This window comes from Lissotriton helveticus, chromosome 1_2 (genome assembly GCF_964261635.1).
Source record: "Lissotriton helveticus chromosome 1_2, aLisHel1.1, whole genome shotgun sequence".
NCBI lineage: Eukaryota > Metazoa > Chordata > Amphibia > Caudata > Salamandridae > Lissotriton > Lissotriton helveticus.
The window spans coordinates 395,779,054-395,802,584 of NC_136058.1; the positions used below are offsets into that span (position 1 = coordinate 395,779,054).

The 23,531-nt window shown below is 45.8% G+C and overlaps 1 long non-coding RNA gene across 3 annotated transcripts in view; it reads left to right on the forward strand.

The window, feature by feature from the left end:
• The first annotated feature begins 140 nt into the window (after positions 1-140).
• The window catches only part of LOC144807956 (uncharacterized), a 55,103-nt gene continuing 31,712 nt past the window's right edge, over positions 141-23,531 (forward strand). For 2 of the 3 annotated variants that reach the window (XR_013606539.1, XR_013606537.1), the window contains exons 1-2: positions 141-240; positions 982-1,051. This is a non-coding gene — a long non-coding RNA (uncharacterized LOC144807956). Of the gene's footprint in view, positions 241-264; positions 420-981; positions 1,052-23,531 lie in introns of those variants that run through there. The other variant, XR_013606538.1, reaches the window with a different exon arrangement.

The following is a 23,531-nucleotide window of genomic DNA, read 5'->3' on the forward strand; positions in this document are numbered from 1 at the left end:
ACCCCGTGCAAGGTCCTAACTCGGCGATAGGAAGTCATGTCTACACTCTGCACATGCGCAGCTGTGACGCGCGGTTCTGCGCGTGCCCAGAAGTGAGACGCATTGTTTTGTTTTGTTGAGCTCGCGCGTCACTCGGAGGGGGAATAACACACCGGGCCCCCTCCTCACAGGCAGCCGGGCCCCCGGTGCCCCCCTCCCCCCTCCCCCAGACCCTGCAGCCCCAGCGGGGCTCGAGCAGAGGTGAGGGGGGCCTCTGACCCTAGGGTGACGCACGAGCCCGGGGGCATCTTCAGGACACTGAGAGGCAGCATTCAGGGCAGGGGCTGCAGGGCTTTCCAGACTCTGAACTGCTTCACATTTGTGACTTAAGAAAAGAAAGTGCATTCAAATCAATAGTTCCACCATCTTTATAAAACAATGTACATATGCAAGCACAGAACAACTGTATATAGCGTTTTCCTACTATGCTTTCCCGAGTGTGTGTCTATGTGTGTCTGTGTGTGTGTGTGTCTGTTGGTCTCTGTGTGTGTCTGTGTGTGTGTCTGTGTGTGTATCTGTGTGTGTGTGTCTGTGTGTGTGTCTGTTGGTCTCTGTGTGTCTGTGTGTGTCTGTCTGTGTGTGTGTCTGTTGGTCTCTGTGTGTCTGTGTGTGCGTGTCTGTGTGTGTCTGTCTGTGTCTGTCTGTGTGTCTGTGTGTGTGTGTGTCTGTGTGTCTGTGTCTGTGTGTGTCTGTGTGTGTGTCTGTATGTGTCTGTCTGTGTGTGTGTGTCTGTGTGTGTCTGTGTGTGTGTCTGTGTGTGTCTGTTGGTCTCTGTGTGTCTGTCTCACATTCCCTGTAGGGAGAGTATGTAACTCCCCGTTGTAGAAGAGTCAGTCAAGAAGGAGCAGACTGCATTGAATAATTTCTTGGTATACACTTTTTATTAGTATTACAGGAAATCACAATGATTGATTGTCTCTTTTGTATTCTTCTTTCCCACAGGGTCTTCCTCTTCAGTCCCTTAGGTGTGCCTCGGCCGCCGTCGTCTCTCGGACAGAAGGAAAAGACCTAGGTAAGTGTTTTTGCTTTAGGGTTTAATCAAGGGAGGATTTGAGGGATAAATAATAGCTATGCATCAATGTGAAGGAAGGGGGTAGAGGTTGGAGCAACCAAAAGAAAAAGAGTAGCCGATGATTTCTGCTCTTGTCTTTTTTTTCCATCTTACTTATTTCCTTTTCCCTGGGTCCCTTTCACCCCTCAGCCTCCCCTCCCGTCCCTCTCTGACTCAGCTCCTTTCAAAAGCCTGTAGACGCCCACACACCGGTAAGAGCCACGTCACTCCGGGTCCGTGGCGACTCCACATCCTTCAGTGAGGTCTGGTCTCCTTCTTTTTAGACTTTCCTTCCTCCGCCAGGTTCGGGTGTTCCGCTCGCCAACAAGCTGTGACCTCCCCAAGGCTCCAGTTCTCTCTCTCAGAAGGCTGTTCGGTGTTCTCCGTTTTTCCGGTCTTCCCTGCTGGTTTCTCCGCCTTAGGTTATGGCTCACTTGAGCTCGTGGAATGCCTTTCTGGTGGCTTGGGGAGGATTTACCAAGTCTTAGTTCCTTTTCTCTTTCTTCAGTAGGTCGGTTAGTGGTGCTGATATTTCAGAATAATTGGGTTTAAACCGGCGGTAGTAGCCTTGTAAGCCCAAAAAGGATCTAATGCCTTTTTTGCTGGTAGGGAAGGGGGTGTCTAAGACTGCTCTCAATTTCTATTGTTGCAGAGCAATAACCCTATCTCCCAATAAATAGCCCAAATATTTGACTTTGGTGAAGGTTATCCTGGTCTTTTTGGAGTTCACGTGGAGCCCTGCAGTCCTAAGTGCTTGGAATATCTTCCCACAATGGACGAGATGTAGTTCCAAGTTAGGGCTAAATATTATGATATCGTCTATGAAGGCTAAGGAGTACTCTTGATGTTGGGAGCAAACTTTGTTCATAAGTCTTTGGAACGTCGCTGGTGCTCTGTGTAACCCAAAACACAGTGCAGTAAACTCGTATAGCCCATTAGAGGTGCTAAAGGAGATTTTTCTTGGTCTTCCTGTTTAAGTGGTACCTGCTAATAGTCTTTTGTAAGATCGAATGTGGTTATATATTGGGCTAAGCCTAATTTCTCGATTCATCGACGGGTATGAGTGAAATTTCGAGATGGTATTGACTGCTCGGACCTTTATTCAAAAACGGATGGAACCATCAGGTTTCAGAACTATGACAATGGGGGAGACCAGTTACTGCTGGAAGGTTTTATGACTCCTAGTTGTAACATGCTTTCTATTTCGTCAGGAACTGCGTCCCGCCTAACGTCTGGTATTCTGTAGGGGTTTTGTTTTATTACTTTATTTGGTGGGGTAACAATGGCATGCTCGAGTATTGTTGATTTTCCCAGGAGGTCGGAAAAGATGGAGGAGAAGGACTCTAAGAGGGTCTGAAGAGACACTTTTTGTTCCTCTGTTAGATGTTCGTTTATGGGCAATTTATTCAATGTTGAAGGAATGGGTTTTGAGTCAGACAAAACGTAATGGGTGTCGTTGGGGAGGGTTCACAACCATTTCTTTAGTAGATTTATGTGGTATATCTGGGTTTTGGTTGAGGAACGGCGTAACCGGTAAGTAGTGAGGCCTATCCTTTCAGCACCTTCATATGGTCCCTTCCATTCTGCCCGTTTTTGGCGTATAGAGGAAGGTAGGAATAGGAGCACCCAGTCATGGACCTGTAACTGTTGTCACCTCTTTCCTTTATTGTTAGACATCTGCTGGCTTTTTTGAGCTTTTTCTAGGTTTTTGTGAGCAAAATCTCGCAATTTCTGTATGCGGTTTCTTAGGCTTTGGGTGTATTCTAGATGGTGTTCTGTCTCTTCTTGTTTCTCTTGTTCCCACGCTTCTCTTGTCATTTCTAGCAAGGTTTGTGGCTATCTCCCGTAAAGAAGTTCAAAGGGAGAACAACCCAAGCTTCTCTGAACCTGGCTTCAAATAACAAAGAGGGCGAGTGGCAACAACATGTCCCATTCTTTCCCTTCCGTGGTTAGCATTTTCTCCATGGTTAGCATGAAGGTTGTGTTATATCGCTTGCACATACAATCTGTCTGAGGGTAATAAGCCGATGTTTTTATTTGGGTAATTTTCAAGGTTTTACAGACTTGTTTCATTAAACGAGAAACAAAGGGGGTACCCTGGTCTGTCAAAATCTCTCTTGGAAATCCTACCCTCGAAAACAACTCTAGTAACTTTTCACTGATGTTTTTTTTGTGCTTGGTGTTTGTAGGGGAAATGCTTCTGGGTATTGAGTTGCATAATCGACAATAACCAGTATATAGATATATCATCTTTTTGATTTTGGGAGAGGACCCACTAAATCCATACTTATCCTCTTATAAGTAAAGCACTGGGTGTACAAGCGAGTCTGAACATTAGGGTGAATGCTATTTTATCATGTCCGTGCACCATCCATTGATTACACCCACCAACTATTAAAACGACGAATCCATGCCAGGACTGGCCAACATGCATGGAAATTAAGAGTGCCCTGACAATGTACGCGGTCTAAGAAAAACGCAAGTTAAATTATCAAAGCAGACTTGATACTCTCGTCATAAGGAAAGTTAAGTTGCCCAAAAACATTAAACGAGGAAGGATTGCTTTTAATGGGACACGGCTCCATTGCGTATTATGTTGCACTGGGTAAACCGGTCAGTAGTAGGAATCTCGCTAGACACCGGCATGGTGAACAATGCCCTTCCAGGCTGCTCATTCCCCTGCGTGCTCGTCGTTCAGCACAGAGTCCACTTGGCCTTCACCTCTATCACACACCCTCACAGCTCTTTCTGCTCCAGGCATTCTGAATGTAACCAAAAGTTGATTTCACTCACCGCCATGACGAGCTCGAAGGAATGTTTGTACACCCGCACCGGGGACTAGTACTTTAAAAGAACTGGTCCCCGTGGTGGGCCACCATGAACTCTAACGCAGTGGCAGACATAGTTAGTTAAATAGCAGGCCCACGGGTCACCGCCCTCTTTCTTTTGTTAACAAATCAAAGCTCCCCTTCTGTTCTAGGCCTCTCCCCAGCCTTTACACCTGCAGCGGCGGGCAGTGCTGTGTGTGTTTAGCCATACGACAGGGTCACAACTGCCGCAGGCTGGGCACACCTTGAGTGACCCACACCTTTCTGTTCCCTTCAAATATTTATTTTCACTTATCCATGCAGCTTTCCCACACGGTGTTTGTGCCTCGCCGTCTTTGGAATTCAGCGGCCGGTGGCCCGAGCTTTTAATTATTAATTAAGTGGGCGCTAGGTGCCTCTCTGGGAATATTCTGCTCGCCTTGCTCATTAGCTGAATCCTGATCCTAGCAGCAGGGGCGAGGTAAGCCCAGTGGGTGGCAGGCAGGAAAGCACCGTATACTACCCTTCTACAGATATCAGTTGTCACATAATGCAGCTGTGACAGGTGAGGGCGGCATTCTATGCAGCTGGCCCAGTGCCTGGACTCTACCTGGGGGCCATGAAGGTGATAGAGCGCGCAGGTCACCTAACCAACAATTTCACCATATATTTATCGGGCCCATAAACTTCAATATATCATATACGTAAATCAGGTGACCTTGCACTCTACTACCAGTAACCCTTGTTCCTTCCTATTTATTTTTACTGTACCCGACTTACCAATCCACCGTTACGGGTACCTATGATCACAAATGGATCAGAGAGCTAGCTGTAAAAGAAAGGCAGGCAACAAAATACCGACTTTTATATTTCTTTGTATTCATCAAATAACCACCAACTCGAAAGGTTTAAAACACTTTATCTAGGTTTCAGATTCAGAAAGCATACAGTTTACGACCAGTAGACAATCAATGATCAAGATAATAAAGATCACATAACCATATACAAAGTAAATCAGGGCAACCATTTATGAGTCTAATGTTAGGTAAGAACAGGGAATAATGCTATTCAAGCTTTGCAGGGATGGAACCAAAGAAATTGAATAAACTATAGATGGGGCAAATTTAGGCACATACTAGAATTTCACTATGGGGAAATGTTTCAGAAGAATGGGTGAGAAATTTAGAGAACCCTATACATCTATAGGATTGGGAAAAAAGGAACACGCTATAGTTATAGCAACATTTCTTCAAATTCAGCTTGCTACGAGAAAAATTGTAAACCACATCTATAATTCATAAACAGTATGGAGAGAATGTGCTCTAAAGGTGGGGAAACATAAGAACATACTATGTGAAATAAATGTATGACTCTTCATATAGTAGATTGCGAAAAGCATGGAAAATTAACATATGCAAAGGTATGTCTTTATTGAAGCAAAGACAGAAAAATAGAAAGGTGCAGTATAGAGTTTCGACACTATATTTACCTAGACTGGTGTGAAGACCAACCCCAGCCACGGGTCAGTTAAGGACAGGATAAACCCCAAGGAAGAACAGTCATCGACAGGACAGCAGGTGTAGAATGGACACCCCAGGACAGGACAGGAAACCCAGATTAGGATCAGGACAGGACCACCAAGGAACGACCAGCACCCACAGTTTGGAAGCAACGCCTGCGCTCCACCCTCTCTGCAGCTATCAGTCAGAACCCCAATTGGGTTAGCGAATTCTCCATCAAAGTGCTCCGCCAGCATTTAAGGTTTAGTAAAACCTCTCGAGTCTATGGTATATTTCGGACAGAGTGCTCCGCAGCGCTCTGTATCAGTCACCTATTGAGTGCGTTGGGTCAGTGACAGGTCAGCTATTCAGACAAGTCGGACAATTTCTCTAGCTAAACCTAGGCTAGTTATACTGTTTTCGGGTCAGTGTACCACCCCCCAAATGTTGCAAGTGTCAGAATCCCCAATTTCGATTGGTCCCCGAGTAGGATAGGTCAACACACCAATCATGTCTCACTTCTACAAGCTCACATTTACATATTCTGAGCCCGCCTAGTGATTTTGGGGTTCCCATGAGATACTCTACAGAATACAATGAAAACATTACAAATGTATCAATTGCAGTACAGTTCGGCTTCTTCGGCTGGGTGAAGGTGCATCTTCCCAGGCACGTCTTGGCTGCCACCTCTGGTTGGCAGTCATTCAATGTCACCGGCCGAAGACTGTCATGCGCAGAACAGCATTTCAATATGGATTCCCGAGCATCCCATCAGCCCCTCAATACCGCGGTAAATGAAAAGTAAGCGAAAACAAATTAAAACATAGAAATAAATGAATACACTGTATACCATGAATAGCTACTCTATACCCCTTTACTTATAATATACTATGGCGTGAGAGTTTAGTGCAGACAGACAATAACGTGAAACATCAGCGCAAGCTTCACCATGTGAGGACACCAACAGCCATTTTAAAAGCCAATGCGCAAGCGCACAGATTCCCACCAGAACTGCAAGTACGTCACGTGAGTGTGACTAACGCATGCGCAGAAAGAAAGCCGCCAAGCAGCGGCCATTTTTAGATACAAACGTTATTGAGTTAGTAAACACATAGGCAAGCGTCTCTAGGACACCCAAATGTCAGAATAAAGGGAAATTAGTAAGACAAACAAGTTGAATTACATTGTTATAAGTTATTCAAGGTTCTTGAATCCAAGCAAGTCGTAATATGCGAAACCTTGCTCCATCAAAGGCGCGTAGGGTGCGTGGCCTGGACGATGCACGGGAATGGTACAGACAAATGCAGTGTAAATACCTACAACCTGTCCACATTTCTGCATATCTTAAGACGTGTAAATGTCACACCCTGTACAACATTGTTTTTCATGGATACAGCGTTATCGCTGCAGATTATTATGCCTGCCTCCATGCTTGAGCCCCAGAGTGAATTACCATATTTAGTAGCTACCGCGTGGAGGGTTTCCTCAAGGCCATTGTTGTTTAGTCACATTAAACAACTTAATTATGATGTAAGGCCTTCTAGATTTACTTCCAGACGCGGCCGGCATGACGGGCGGGTGGGGGGGGCGGTGAAAATGGGGTCGTGACGGAGGGGGGGGAGGAGTTCATTTAATAAAAACAAAATATTACATGAAACTTATTGTCCCGCTTCTGGATGGGTCCCGGCTCCCGCTCCCACCATCCTGCGTTTTCTGTGCCTCCGCTCTCGTCATCAGCAAAGGCAGCGTCCCTCTCCTCCAGGCTCCACCAATCACAAGTGGTGAGGCGCATTGGAGCGCGCCCCACCAGGGCCATTTTCTCCATTGTAGGCCGCTGCACCAGCCTAATAGAGAAAAAAGAGAGAGTGGGCGGTCCTGCTCCAGGGCAGGGGGGAGTGGCTTTCCCACTGTTGTACATACTGACTGTTTGGTCGGCCCTGGAGCCGACCAAACACTCAGCATGCACAACAGTGGGCAAGCCACTCTCCCCTGCCCTGGAGCAGGACCGCCCACCCCAAAACGGCACTTCGGCTTTCTCGCCGTGCAAGAAGGCAGAAACATAAAATGATAGTTAATACCATTATGTTTCTGCCGTCTCGCACGTCGAGAAAGCAGGGGGTGACACCCCCACGCTCCAGTGGGGGAGCCGCCACTGTCTGCATGGAACACGTTCTTTATAGCAGTCACATTACCCATCTGGGGTTAAAAGTATATGGAGGGGGTCCAGAAAGTTGAAAATACATTTTTTGCATACCCTCTTATCGATCCCCCAATTAACTTCAATTTTTGTTATCGATCAAGATTTGGGGGTTAGGTATGCGTCAGATTTGAGGAGGTTGGCCCCGGTGGTCCGTTGGCTCAAGACCTGGCTTAATCTAGACTTAACATTGAAGCATCAGATTATTAGGGACTTCGTCACTCTGGAGAAAGCTAGTAGTATCCCATGGCTTTATTACATTATTCAGAAAATATGTAGGGGTTTACCCAAATGACCCTCCTCTACCTGGACAAAGTACTACAAAAAGGTAAAGAAAAAACTGCTGGCAAGGAGGAAAAGATATGTGTATATCTACTTAAACATAGGGAACTTTATATATCCCTATTAACAGTACATAGTCCTGTTGTTAGTTCATATTTCTTATTTAAAAAAAATAACATACCAGACACATTTTGTACGAACTTTTAGTTATCGTTTTTAGTTATCGTTGTAATAATTTTTTTAGTCATCAATATTTCGATATTATCTTTTTCATTTTGATATCATCTTTTTGGACATACAAACATATATGCAAACTACAAATAAGTAGACATCCCAAAATACAATTCATAAAATTCCTTCTACCCATTTGATAGAAAAAACAGTGTTCGTCTATTAAATAAAGGAAATACACTTTGAGGTTGTCTTATATGCACACGAGGTAATTACCCCTTTCGAGACCTTAATTCAGAAATGTGAATTCACTCGTCAGAAAGATATATCAATTATAATCAGACTCCTCTTGTCAAAGACTGCTGACACGGACACGTTTCGGCCTTTATATCATTCTTGGCCTCCTCAGGACAAGGGTAAGGAAACTTGTAGAGCCAAGTCCAGGTGCCCTGAATTTAGAACCCAGTTCAGGACGAACAGGCAAATGTCCAGGAAATCTCACTTCATTACTTTCTTTTAATTCACATGCCACTAATAGAATGCCAATTAATTTCTTAGTAACCTCTCCGAGGCACATACAACGTTCCCCGCTCTCTGTGCTTTAAAAAACACATATGGTCACCATTCTCTGTCCATTCTGCTAGGGGTTAGTTATGTGTCAGATTTGATGAGGTTGGCCCCAGTGGTCTTTCGGTTCAAGACCTGGCTTAACCACTTGGATGCTAAGGCCCTTGCAAATTCCTCATGTATTTTCCATTGAAATCAATGGAAACTCCATGACGAGTTACCCTTGTCATTAGCATCCAAGGGGTTAATATAGACTCAACATTGAACCATCAGATTATTAGGGACTGCATCACTCTGGAGAAAGCTAGTAGTATCCTGTGGCTTTATTACGTTAAGCACAGCCTATTAAAATTGGGGCACCCAGATCTTTTAAAAAAAGAGATCGATAAAAAAAGAGGACCTGACTTGGATTAAAACCCAATTCCTGAATTTCCTGTCGGTGGAGTGTCGGTGGAGCGTGAGGAGCGGGAGCTACTTAAACCATCAGTAAAGGCTTATTTTTTGTCAAACACCTCCCCTCGGACTGAACCGTACCTGAGAATTGTTACTAAACCCTTCCACCGTTTGCTTTTAACTAGGTTCTGTTTTAACCTAACTCACTTCTTTTTAGGTAATTCTCAAGGATGGAGTAGGCAAGAAGATTTGAGTCCGTGTATCTGTGACAATTTCTCACCATAGGATACTATGTATTTTATAATGTTTTGCAACCATTATACTGTGATTCACAGGAAGTGCTTAGTTCCTATTTTAAGAGAAAAAAGGTTTTGTACAGGTTAAACCTGCTTTAAGTTAACTCCAAATGTTGATTGATCCATGGGAGATTTTTAATATTGCAAGCTTCTTAGTAGCAGCCGTTCGTCTCAGACAAAAAAGGTACCCTATGATAAACGCTACATAAGCATCAACTATATACATACAATCATTGTTTTCCTTTTTTGCTGCCTTTCTTGAAAATACCCCATATGTGGTAGTCCTTTTGTCTGTCTATGTGCTATTGGCTATTGGGGTTTTTCTATGCCTAGAAATTGATTTTGTAATATTGATAATTTTTTTTGCTCACATGTTGTGATTTGGATTTTAAATGTTTTTATTGTGTACTGGGTTATTTGAATTTTACTTGTATGGTATTAATTAACTGATTAAAGTGGTTTGACTGACTGACAGTCATATTACCCTTCTCTGCTACTTCATGATGAGGGAAAACTGCCACTAGACAAAACGCTGATCTCGCTCCAGCAGAAATATTATTCACAGGAGGCATCTTTACATTTTTAATGTTGCCTGAGAACTCTTGGACACACAAGGAATTCTTAACTAGGGCAACAAGTGTACTCGTGCACGAAATTGAATTAACTCAGCGGTGTTTATCACTGGAGCCTCTTGCTACCAGATGCAGTCCTCCTTAGGGGACACAAGTGTCGATAATATTACCACTCAGCCCTTGCAAGTACTTCCATCTGAGAACCCGGTACCAAGCCTCTTGGAAATTCTTCCCACTATACTTTCCCTCAACGATACACTTATTAAGTAGCTCGACCTTTGTACCCACCCTAATCTTAATAATGAACCGCCAGTTAAGAGGTGAAAGGGTGGTGGTATACAGAAGTCAAAGTCTGCCAGAACCGTTCGAGCAACAAAATCAAGGGGGGTGTTAGATTTGGGGGTCTCTAGTTGGCACAGGTAGGTGCTTGTGACAAATAGGGATCTTCTCCTCTATTCAGGTTAAGGGGGATTACACACCTAAAATAACCCCTGCTCTCCCTCTAGGTTGCGTGGCGCGAGCAGCAAGGCTTTACTTCAGAGGCGTTGTAAGTTAAGCAGTTGTGACCACATACAGTAACTCAGTGACAACACTACAAATGGACACCACACAGGATTTATTTAAAAAATAAGTATACTTTATATAGAGTTACCACAAGACCATAAACAACAAAAATACACACTACGATTACTTTAAGATAGTAGATTTAAGCTTAGTTCAGTTCAGTTCTTAGATGCGACACTCTGCGTCAAAGTACCTTAGGTTGCGTTGCGCTTCCACGACAAGCAATGTCGCAGCGATGGGAAATGCGGCGAAGTTCAGGGGCAAAGAAATAAAGAGGTGAAGATCTTCCAGATGCGGCACGCTTCTCGGGGATGCGAGAAGCTCTTGGTTCGATGCGTGAACTTCAGCGGCGACACCCTTATGATGCGACGGCAACAGCTCCAGCGGCGACGCTCTTCTCCCACGATGCGTGAAGCTTCCGCTCGATGCGACAACTACAGCGGATACATCCAAGATGCAACGGCCGCAGCTCGGACGTCGGCGCGCTTCTCGGGGATGCGAGGTGCTCTTGATCAATGCGGTGCAGTGCGACAGTTCCAGCGGCGACACCCTCCTTTCTCCAGAGTTGCGACGGCGATCCGCTTCGTTGCGGCACGCTTCTCTCCGATGCGGTGCAGTGCGACAGTTCCTGCGGCGAACCCTCCTTTCTCCGGAGTTGCGACGGCAGGTGCAGCGTCGACGACGTCTCATTGAGTCGCGCTTTCAGCCCCTTGCGACACGCAGTTCCTCAGAAGGCCCAAAACAGCAGCAGGCACTTCACAAAGAACTCTGGGGAGCTGGGGGGTGAAGTCTGTTGTCCCTGGGACTTCAGCAGGAGGCAAGCTCTTTTCCAAGCCCTTGGAGATCCTTCACAAGTTGAAAGCAAAGTACAAAGTTCCTTTCTCCTTCCTTTGGCAGTAAGGCAACCACTGCAGGCCATTCCCCCAAGCAGCACTTCAGCTTGGGAATAGTCTCTCCTCAGTTTCTTCAGGTTCCTCTCCTCAGTAAAGGTTTCTTCTTATAGTCCAAAGTGATATAATTTCATGGGAGCAGGGTCCCAATATTTATACCCAGAAATCCTTTGTTCTCACGTGCCCGTGTTTGACACCTACCCCTTACTAATGTTAGCTTATGCCGAGGATGCAGTGTTAATTGCAAGAACGGGGGAAGCTCTCCAATGGCTCATAACAACAAATGCATCATTCATGGCTTCGCTGGACCTTAAAGTAAGTGATACAAAATCTTCTGTCATTATTGCAGGATCTGGCAAAGCTGATAAATCCCCACACTTCCATATGGATTGCCAGAAAATGGAAGTGGTAGAGTCCTTCTCATACCTGGGACTCTTATTTGATAAAAATCAAACTTGGGAGAACCTGGTATCGGCAAGAGCACCAGGAATGGAAAGGAGTCTGAAAGCTATTAAGGCCTTCTCCAAAAGTTAGACGCTAGCTCCCTTGACCCAATTAAAAACATTTCTCAGGCCAAGATGAAGGCAATAGCCACATAAGGGGCAGGAGTCTGGGGTATGGCGCCTGCCGACTGTCTCCGAAAACCTGAAGATCATTTTTAAGTCCCTAGTGTCCGTACCATCCACTTATTCAAATGATATCCTACATATAGAATTGGGATTACCTTATATGTTACATACCATTAGACTAGCGCCGATTTAATACAAAACATATTTAAAGATTGTTTAAAATTGGACCATTACAATAAGATCAGATGGCTGAGTTATGTGGAATCAGAATTAATGGCAATTTGGTTGGGAGAATTATTTAAGGATTAAACAGAATGCAGGAAGATTTCAAAACAGAAATTAATTGAGATTTTTATGCGGAGGGCTCATTATCTTCGCAGGGAAAGGAATTACAGAAAAAGGGCCAGAGGGCGGATATTCCTATCTAGCACGAACCACTACGTGCTGGATAGGAACTACTGAGATTTTGTCTGACTCTCCTCCCCTTGAGGTTAGGTTATACGGAAAGAAGATTCAAACACTCAGATTTGATGCTGTGCCCCCTGCGACAACCATTCCCCCCAATGTGACCTGCACCTAGTCTTGTTTTGTGGGTTTTATAAGACAGGAAGAGAAGACTTTATCCTTTCGATTTTAAAGCGCCACAATTTTAAACAATGCCAGTTGGCACATTACTTTAAAAAAATCTCTGCCTGATCCCTTTGTCTGTTTTTCGGTAGCCACCTTTTTGTGGGCCTGTATGAAAAGTAGAAAGGCGCGAGGTTGGTTTTAACTAATAATTATATGCAGAAATGAGTAATTTGATGTAAACTAACTGGATTCGGTCTATGAGGCACATAATGCACTTTATGGGATAAAATGTCCTGTAAAAATTATTTGATGTTCTTTTTAGATGATTCTACTTGCTCTAGAATTTTAACTTGTTATGAACTGGGGCTGGTTGTTGATCACTGATTTAAATTGTGCTTTTATGATCTGTATTTAAGAGATTGAATATAGATTTTATTGATTGATTGTCTGCACGTGTGTCTCAGAGTCTCACCCCTCTGTGCTCCCTCTACCTGCTGCTTGGAGATGCTGCTGCAGTGTCCCTGGCATGGCAGTGAGGAGCTCATGGTAATCCAAGGCCCGGGAGCAGTGTCTGTCCTCAGCGCATGCGCAGCTGTTAATACAAGGCCCTCTTGAAGGTGTCTGTTCTCAGCGCATGCGCAGTTGTTAATCCAAGGCCCTTCTTAGCTCGTGCTCCGCTGCGGGACGCAGTGTCTGTCACCAGCGCATGCGCAGTTGTTAAACCATCAAGACCTCTTTAAGCCGCGCTCTTAGTTAAGTCCTGGGGTTTTCTGTTTTTCTGAATGGAAGACAGTGTGTACGGTCCCAGTTGCGTCCCCCTCTCGGTTGGACTCTCCATGCCGTGCTTCCCTGCGGGCTGCTCAATTACACACTCTTACAGTTTTATGTGCTTCGCTATTCTCAGCGCATGCGCGGCCATAACGAGCAGACATCCTGCGCATGCGCACTTGTGACAAACCGAGTGTCCTGCGCATGCGCAGCTACAGATCATCAGGGCGGCCCTTGTCCCGTGCACAATTTGTTGTCACGCGGGGCCCTTGGGTGTGTCCCCTCCACCAGGCCGACACTGCCCCCTCGAAACCACAAGAGAGGTAAAGGGAGGCAAGGCCTCGAGGCAGTGGTGGAACAGCATTAACTTATGATTCCTGCAAGGGGGCGGGGCCTGTGGGTATCAAGGCGGAGCCTGTGGCAGTAGGGGCCGGGCCTGAGGGTGTGGATGCTCCTCCTCTGCTGGAGGCGGGGTCAGTAAATGTGTGGGCGGGGCCTGTGGGTGTGGGGCAGGGCCTGTGGGGGGCAGGGCCTGTGGGTGTGAATGCTCCTCCTCTGCCGGGGGTGGGGTCAGTGAATGTGGGGGTGGGGCATGTGGGTGTGGTGGCTGTGGGGGCGGGGCCTGTGGCAGTAGGGGCGGGGTCTGTGAGTTGGGGGCGGGGCACGTGGGCGTGGTCAGTGGCTGTGGGGGCGGGGTCAAAACAATACACCTACACAACCTGGAGGCATTGACTGTTTCGTGTTCCTCACTGGAGACTACTTTGTCCTTACGCTTCAACTCTGGAATGTGTTTTTTTGGAACCCTAATCGCTCCAACTTTAGTTTGTATCGTGTAATTTTTGGTGGATTTATACTCTGTAAATATGTTACCATAATATCTAATCCTATATACTTCGCTCTATTGTAAAGCGCTCTGACTGCGCTGGGTAAAGTATGCGCTATAAAAAAATGCCTAAATAAATCCAATGCCCTGCGACCAGGCTGTTGGAGGCTCGTCGTGGCCTTGGGGCTCCCAGTCACACGTCCTCAGGTCTGTAGACTAAAGACTGTTGCAGCTTGCAACTCAGAACTGGCAATTCCTCAGGCTCCGGCGGGCTGCTTTTGGAGGCTTCAGGCATGATTCTGAGTGCCGCCGTAGTCCGCGAATCTCAAGTTGCACATTCTTACCTTTCTCCTGAGCCACCGCAACCACAGACTTTACCCACTTGCTGACCGCATCTATAAAATAAGTTTTTGACACAAGTGTGTCCACATGAGCATCTTTTAATTTGGCTGATCTGGGGTTTGCAGCAAATATTTTTTTTAAACCTTGCGTGCGTGCGTTGGCCAACAGCCGTCGCAAGCACTACCTCAGTAGTGCTGCGCACGTCCGTTGGCCTACACGGCCCCGGACGCGCATTCGAACGCCCACATCGCAGCGGAATTGCCACCGCAATAAACGGGTTAAAGCCATGCTCTTGTATTTACAATCAACAGAAGCTTGTGCAGTAAGGGCTGGTGCTATTCCTGACCTCCCATTCATTTTGTGGAAGTGCCTGGACCAGTCTTCAGCGTGTTCCTTGCTCCCAAATGGTGCCTCTCAGGCCCTAGACCCTTGCTGTGGTTCGGTGGGCTCCTAAATCAAGCTTTTGAACTCTTCATAAGTGGAAATGAACCCATTCGCACCGGAATCCCACTGCTCGCACGGAACTTCAGCACAAGCCCCTGCCGCCTATCCCCTTGCACGGAAAGCATCAATCGATCTGGAAGACCAACAACGTAAAGCTCCAGCCCGAACTTCTGCGACACCTGGCCTGCTCTTTGTGCCATGTCCACCACCGCCATCAACTCTCTCCTTACTCCCTGCGACCCTCTCCAATGCGAACGGGGCTCTTGGCTCAAAACTTGAGAGGGTAAAACCTTCAGCTGAACTAATCTGGGGCTCTATCTAATTCGCGCTCCATCGTGATTAGCTTGAACTTTTTACTTTAACCTGGTCCAGCATGACCAGATTGCCTCGGTTGACGCTTTATGTTTTTAGGTGCTGTATAGAAGTTTATACTTTAAAAATTCATATCTCCGGTTATACTGATTGGATTTTTGTCTTTGGGTTTCGATTTGTTGATTAAATTGAGCTCTATTTTTCTAACCTGGTGTTGATTTTATGTGCTGTTTACGCTGTTTTACTGTTTGAAGTGTTGCACAAATATTTACACATTGCCTCTAAATTAAGCCTGACTGCTCCGTGCCAAGCTACCAGGGGGTTGACCACAGTTTAAATATGGGGTTTGCTTGTGCCTTATACTGACTAGGATTGTCAAATTCTGAAAAAAAGCATACAGTTATTACTAGATTCCTAAATCAATTATGCTCAAGCATGTAATTAAACCTCATTTCCTTTGAAAACTATACAAAATATTATAAGTTCCACCAAATCAGAAAATACAGCGCAGAGTCTTGAGATTTCTTTTTTTCAATGTATTCTTTATTTGTACTCAAATGCATCAGCCCAGCCAACGTGTTTCGTCCAACATGGACTTCATCAGGGTTGGAATAGTCTTTTATAGAAGCTCACCAAGGTGCTATTTCTGTAATCAGATGTAGTATAGATATATAGGCAATCACCGTATCATTCATGATTGATTTAATTCCTTCGATCCATATTGAAATAGTTTTATTGAAGAACACCAAGTCGCTTATTCTTATTAAGAGATGCAATATCAATAAGCTGGTAATCACCATCGCATCCAGTCAGATAAAATCATGAAAGGATTATTGCCTTTGATAAGTCCTAGCATGTAGTCTCGTCGGGTATGCAAAGCCATCTATCCGATCTGATAGACAGACGGTCTTGCATGCAGCGGTGATTGGCTATATATCTATCCTACATCTGATTACAGAAATTGCACCTTGGTGAGCTTCCTTGCACCTGCTTCACTAATGATTGCTGCTCCTGTGTGGGCGTAGGGTAGGCTTCAGTGAGCTCTTACCCCTTATTTTTATTTAAACTTTATTTTGCGTTTAGGTTTGAGTAAAGAAGTACACTAGGACAAGTAAAATCCTTTGGCAAGTACAGGTAGACATAATACACACTGCCAAGGGTTCAATCAATGCCGCAGAGTGATCACATGTTACATAAAGCAAGTCCCTCGGCTGCTAACATATTTTCTGTTACAATCGTTCTTGACTCTAATTCACATAAACGGTGTTTACAAACATGACATAGGGATACATCAACTGTACCGACATCAAAAAAGGAGTTTAGCATCCGGTGTAGTTGATTATTGACATGTATCTCGGGACAGTCTAACCCACCCCTGTTGGGACTATGCCCTGTTCATTCTGGGTAGGGGGTCTTGTCGCTGCGCCTCTAGGTATGTTCTGAAAGGTCCCCAGATATCTTTGGGCCTGGAGGTGGGGGGGACCGTTATTGCGTATAGGTCGCTGTTTGTGGAACAGGACGCCATGCTCTTCAGCCATCCCTTTATCGATGGTGCTGTTCTGCCACCCCAATGAATGGATACCTCCCTTTTGGCCAGTAGTAAGCTTATGGCAACAAACCTGCGAATTGCCGGTGGGAACTGCTTTACATATCCCAACAGAGCAATCTCGGGCAAGGGGGTCATCGGTACCTTAACCAAGCCACTCACTATCTTATGTATTCCTACCCAGTATGAGTGTTTGCGTGGACAGGTCCAGGCGAGGTGGGCGAAGTCTGCATTTGGAGTGTTGCATCTTGCACAATGGTGCAGTCTGGCAGGGTCTATCCTGTGGAGTCTGGAGGGGGTAATGTATATCCTACGAAGAAACTTAAAGTGTATTAGTTTGTGTCGGCTATTAAGGGAGACATTTTTCGTGACTGCACAGCAGGCAGCCCACTGTTCGTCTGTGATCGGAATATCCAAGTCGGTCTCCCAGGGGATCCAAATTAGTCTGGGGGTTGCATACATATAAAATCGTGTAATCTGCATAAATTGACACTAACAATGGGCCGGTGGTGAAGTGTAAACACCTATGAAGGTGTTTCTCTTGGAAGTGCCGTATTAGTGGGTCCGTGGCTAAAATGAACAACAGAGGCGACAACGGGCCGCCCTGTCTCATTCCACGTGAAAGTGAGAAGGGAGCCGTCAATGTACCATTTAGATGAGAAATAGCATGAGAGAATGAAATAGGGTAAGAACCAGAGCAAAAGAGAAACAAATTAACATGAAAGTGACTGCAAAATCAAGGGAATTATAGAATAGAGTGAAAAAGTCAAAGGTTAGCATTTAGAATTTGTGAGATGATGGATATCAGCCAGAGATTGTCAGATATGATGTCCCCCTTATTCAGAGTGCTTAAAGGTGCACACTCTGCAAGTCGGGTGGAGAGAGAGAAAGATGAGAATGGAGAGCAAGAGGAAACCCAAAGGTATCAGAGAACAGAGTGAAAAAGAGGAAAGAAAGAGGGTGATGCAGACAATGGTTGAGAAGAAGAGCAAATAAGGCAAAAATAAAGAGAGAGATAAAAGGAGACAAAGATGAGGATGAGAGAAGAACAGAGGGATAAAAAGAGCAGCAGAGCTAGAAGAGAACAAGATCAAGAGAGCGAAAATACAACAGACAGTGAGACATAAAAAGAAAAAGCGAGAAAAAAAGTGAGAAAAAAACAAGATTGAAAGAAAAGAAGGGTGTTGAAAAAGAGGAAGAGAGTTAAAAGAAAACAGTGAGATAATACAGGAAAAAGAAAGTGAGAAGCTAGAAAGAGAAAGTAAGAGATAAAGTGTTAGACCTAGGGAATCCTAGACTACATAGGGTAGCCTGGCACAGTAGGGGGAACAGCTAACCTCCAAGGCGTTGGTTAAGTGCTTACAGGACCCACTCACAGTAACCCAATAACTTACCACTAAAAATAAGAGACACCACACCAATTAGAAAAATACGAATGTTTTATAAAAGAAAGCTATGGTTTCTTGTTTGGTTCTGCAATAGTGTTTCACCACTTCACACATAAAATTTCTACAATAGTGCACTTTCACAGTTGTAATCTTTACAATACTTTCATTGAATATATTAGCCCCCACCTCTTTCTGTTTGGCAGATATCAAAATGTCACTGTTAGCCTTACTCTTGAATATTTGATCTCATTTTACATTTGGAACAGACTCAATGACACTTTCCTGTAAGTGAATCAAAGTCTACATTACCATAGAAACTGTAAGACAATAATGGCTGGGAGGTACAGTTGTTCAACAAGAGGACCTTACTGATGCATTGGCAACTGGATTAGGCAGCTGGTTATCTGTAAGGAGACAGGGTAGTTAAAACCTCAATACTTTTAGCCCCCTAGACCCCTCTAAGCACACAGGGTTACTAGGAACGTTTCTACTCCTACTCCTTTTCAATGGGAGCTTCCCCCTGCCATTCAGATCAAACACTGCCCCACAGCCCGATCCTGTCCTCCTGTAAGGCCTGCCCGCTCAATTGCCACAGTTCTAGAGTCCCCTTTGGAAGTTCCACCGCGTAACAGCTTTAAGATGTCAATTTCAGTCTACAGAGTCACACGTCGGTGAGGTGTTCGTTGTGTGCAGCCCACGCACTATGGGGGAAGCGCCTCTGAGGGAAGCGTTACTTTTCACCGCCCTCCCCACCAGAGAACTCTTCCCAGCTTACTTCAGAGAGCTGACAGCCTCGGCTTAGTTCTCTCGTCGGGACTTGCTTCGTTGCTCCGACGCACTTTCCACGGCTGCTCACTGGGGCTGGGAAGACGTCCGAAGGTGCTCCAGCGGCGTTCTTCCGCCCGGCTCCTTTCACTCCTGACTCTGCCTCCGTCCCACCTCTTGGGCGCCCGTCGTCTTTCTTCGTTTACCGCCGCCGGCCTCCTCACACAGGGCTCCGCCTCCGCTCAGCCTCCTCCTGCAATCTCCCCGCCTCTTCCGGCGCTTCCACGGATTCCTTCGGACAACAACACGGGTCAGCTGGGCTCTTCCTCCTCTGCCGACCTCGCGTCAGGGGATGCACTCGGCGGCAGCGTCACCTTCAGGTAGGGTCAACAGCTGATTCCGCCGCTTTTCTTGACAAAGTGGATGTCGGACTCGAGTGCTGCAGACGCGACTGTTTCTGCTCCCTGCCTCCTGAATTCAGGGCCAGTCAGCTTGACGCTGTGTCCAAGTTCGTCCCCTCTGCACACGGCCTTCAGGGTGGGACTGACAGGTCACTGGTAAGCCACACTTCAAGAGTCACAGTTCTTCACAGAACTCGCCACAGAGTCCCTGGTTTCAGAATATGATCGCTGTAACAGTGGGGTTTGGTCAGCCCAGAAGGGGGCACTTCCCAGTAGCGCGACAGCCGGCCCCAAAGGTCGATCTTGTTACTACTGGTGCGCTATCCTCCTCCTCAAGTCGCCTCTCTCCACACTGGTCACTCCTAATAATGCACAAAATGGCTGCTGGTCACTGGCCTTTTATAGGCTGGCCTCAGACCCCTAGAAGCCACAAGATGGTTCTGGAACCTTCCTCATGTTAGCCTATGGGTCTGCCTTCCTTAGATGTCCGTTATGGCAGTTGGTGCACACCATTTTAGGTTTCTGAGTGTCCCTAGATTTCCAGAAGCTTAACTAGGCCTCACAGAGAATGAAGGGGAAAATGGCGTCATAGTCAAGGAACACCTAGCCCCCTGACAGCACTGAAAAATCCTGGTGAATCATAAAAATAAAAATAGAAACACTGGGAGACTAAGGGTGACAAAAATAAATAATAATGGTTAGAACACCCCCAGATGCAGACAGGTCTAACATAAAGTATGAGCATGAAGGTCCACTAGAGTGAGGGAATGAGAGGCTGGAAAGGATAGAAGAGGGACCACATTCGTGAGAGACATGTTAGGAGAGAAAGTAAAGTGGACTGAGAAGAAAGGCTCAGTGAAGGAATTTGTGATGTTAAAGGTTTTTTTCTCATAACTTGACGTACTTTTCATAAAAACTATAACCAGGCGCAGGTAGCAATGTCTTTTGCACGGGGATTTACTAATGAAAATCAAAACAATTACACTACTTGTAGGTGGTGGGAATAAAGAAAAATCAGCAATATTGATCCATTAAAAAAATTCAGGATAAACAGTTTTGAAGTTAACTCACAATAGAATAGTACATAGACTTTCAGTGCCAACTAGTTACTATCTGAAGACTGCTGTTTTAGGGAAAAAGTATGCCAGAGAGTAATCGCAGGCACATCTGTGAAGTATAAATAGTCCAGTAATCATGATCTATACAAGACTTTGATTGCCAACGTGCTGCACTCCAAAGAGTAGGCAGTCGAAGCAGTTACAAATGGAGGCTACATAGATTGAGAGAGAGAGAATTTACTAACTAGCCTACGGCTTAACTGGAAGATCCTATTATAAATTGATATCTTTGAGCGTAGAGGTAAATGTAAATTAAAAAGTAAATTGATACTTGTATAGCGCACTACTCACCCGCAAGGGTCTCAAGGCGCTTGTACGAAAACCGCTGTGGAACCCATCCTGGCTTTCCCTGTGAGGCGTCCACTCCTGGGCACCCCCAAGGTGGAGGCCAGGCATCCTTAGCGTTGTGGGGGCCGTTGTGGAGATTAAGCAAGCTATTGCCCAGAGTTGCAGAGTGGGACTCCATGATTGGAATAGGCACCGAGGCGAGAATTATCAGGTCCGTGGAATTTTGAGCCCAAGTCCCGCCGAGGCGGGGAATTGAACCCTGGTCCCGGGCTAGACCTCTGCATCAGGGTCTGCCGCTCCAATCATTGAGCCACACTTCTCAGAGGTAAGGGCTGAGGAGCACATTGGGTGTCAGTGAGTACCCGAAAGTGGATAGGATCACTCATCAGTGAGGCAGTAAAGCCAGAGTCTCCGAAAATGCAGACCACTGCCATTGATCACATGTGAGTTTTAATTGCGACAGTCCCCTGTCCCTCAGGGCCAACTAGCTCTCCTGTTACCTCCAGTGAGCCCCATACAGCTGGATTGCTGAGAGTGTTCAAAGGCCACGCCACCTTTTTACACCATTCTGCAAACGCGACTCCTGGCGCACTGCTGCTCAGGGGATGAAGTTCACTTTAGTCCTGAGGGCCTCAGGGCACAACAGGACCTCATTGCCCCATCAGCAATGGCCACAAGGCGCGTTTGCAAAGTGGTGTAAAAAAGGGAGTGGCCTCGGACCACCTCTCAGCAATCCCACTGTGTGGTGCTTGCTGCAGGTACCTAGTGGGTTAGTTGGCCCCTAAGGACCCATAAGATGCGAGGGGACTTCATCCCCCAACCCAAAACGCGCCAGAAGGCGTATTTTCAAGTGGTACAGGGAGGGGGCGGGCCTACGGCGAGATCCAGCTTCGGTTTTCTTGTTTGTTTTTTAGGAGGGGGCTGTGTGGCCTGCCTTCTCTTAACATTTTTTTTTTATTTCAAATCTTTTTTATTAAAGTACAAAAACATAACAGTACAAAGAAAAGGAAGGACGTCATGCAATAATTAGCTCGCAGGATAGATACAATGAACAATGCCTGGATAATTACATTCAATGTGGTCAGCAGGAAATAAGAAGATGCCAGTAACATAACACATCCGTGGGAAATACACCGCGAGTCATATAATTGTCAAGCAGAGGAAGCATTGTTTCAGATATCCAAACATACCTCTCTGTCTCTTGGAGCGGAAGGAACTAAGAAGACAAAGAAGACAAAGAGGGAAGAAGAGGGTTAGAGGTTAGACAAGGAGAAAGGAATGACAGCAACAAGGTTTGTTAGAAATTGCTTGTGTCCGGACATCCGTCATACCTGTCGGGAGTAATGCCCAATGTAGCAGCAGCGGTCATGTAGAGACATAGCAAGCCTTTGTCAGTGCATCTAAGGTGGGTCATAACAGAGTTCCAAGGAGTCAAGCAAACTGCATAGTTTGGCGTGAGGCTTTTGCCAGGGGGAGGAATGTAAAACGTCGTTATCCGCACCCCTCAATGAAGCTAGCCATTCTTGCCAGTGCACAAAGGAGACGTCAGAAGCGTTCTTCCACTTGCTCAGGATAATTTTGCTAGCCAGCGTTAGCATAAGGTCTAGGAGGTATCTGTCATGTTCCCTAGTAATGTTCGGATCAATCGCGCCTAGGAGAATATATGAGAAGTCCCTAGGTGGACTGAAGTGGAAGGTGCGATGGATGTAGGCATAGATCTTATCCCAGAATGTTTGGAGCAACGGACAATAAAAGAACATATGCGCCATGTTACCCGCGTGTGCTTTACAGTGCCAGCAAAGGGGACTGTCCAGAAGTTTGAGCTTGAAGAGTTTCTCAGGTGTCCAGTAGGATCTATTTATCAACATAAGTTTGGTCTGGGATAATATCGGGGATATTTTATTGTAGAAAGGGTGAGATGAATCTTGTCCCAATCAAAAACCAGGTTAGAGGAGTTTGTTTCCTTTTCCCAATCCCTCTCACACTTTCTATGTATTTTCTGTGGTGACGGTGATATGAGTTTATATATTTTTGATACCATGTGGCCTTGTGACATAAGATGAGCTAGCTTGGTGCATAGAGTGGGTTGCTGCGGGACAATGGCTCTGGCAGAGACAAGTGCTTTAAGGCGTAGAAACCTGTAAAAGTTGAGCGGTTGGAGATCAAATTGCGATTGTAAGGTGGCAAAAGGTAGCAGGGAAGTTCTGTCGTAAAGGTCCCGCATCAAATTCAGACCCTTGTTAGCCCAGTCCTCCCAAAAGAGAATTCCGCACTCATCCTTTATAGCCGGGTTAAACCAGAACGATGCTAGGTTTGATTTGGAGAATTTTATTTTAGCTTTACAGTGTCTCTTAAGGCTAAGTAGAGCCCGCCTAGTGTTGAGAAATATATATTTTGATTGAGTAAAGGCTGAAGAGTCCATAGTCATTATAGCGGAGAGAGGCAGGTTGTGAATGATGGATTTTTCAACATGAACCCACACAGGAGTGTATTCTTGTTGGTTAAGGAACCAATTTGCTCCTTGTTTGCACAAGAATGCCGTTTGGTAGCATCTAAAGTTAGTAGACCTACACCCCCTTTGACTTTTGGCAGTTGAAGTTTTTTCAGGGAAATTCTCGGTTTCTTATCCTGCCAAATAAAATTATTAAAGAGTTTATGTACCTTGGAGAGGAAATCCACAATCCCTGGGCCACTATTGGCCCCGGCGACCCCATCCCCCGGGGCCTGGTTTTGTTTTATTTATTTTTTTGCAGGGAGGGGGTCCCCATGCCCCTGGGTCATTTCTGGCCCCGGGGACCTAATCCCCCAGGACCTGGCCTTGTGGTAAAAATTGTTGCCGGTAGGGGGGCAGCGTGGCCTCACTCCCCTG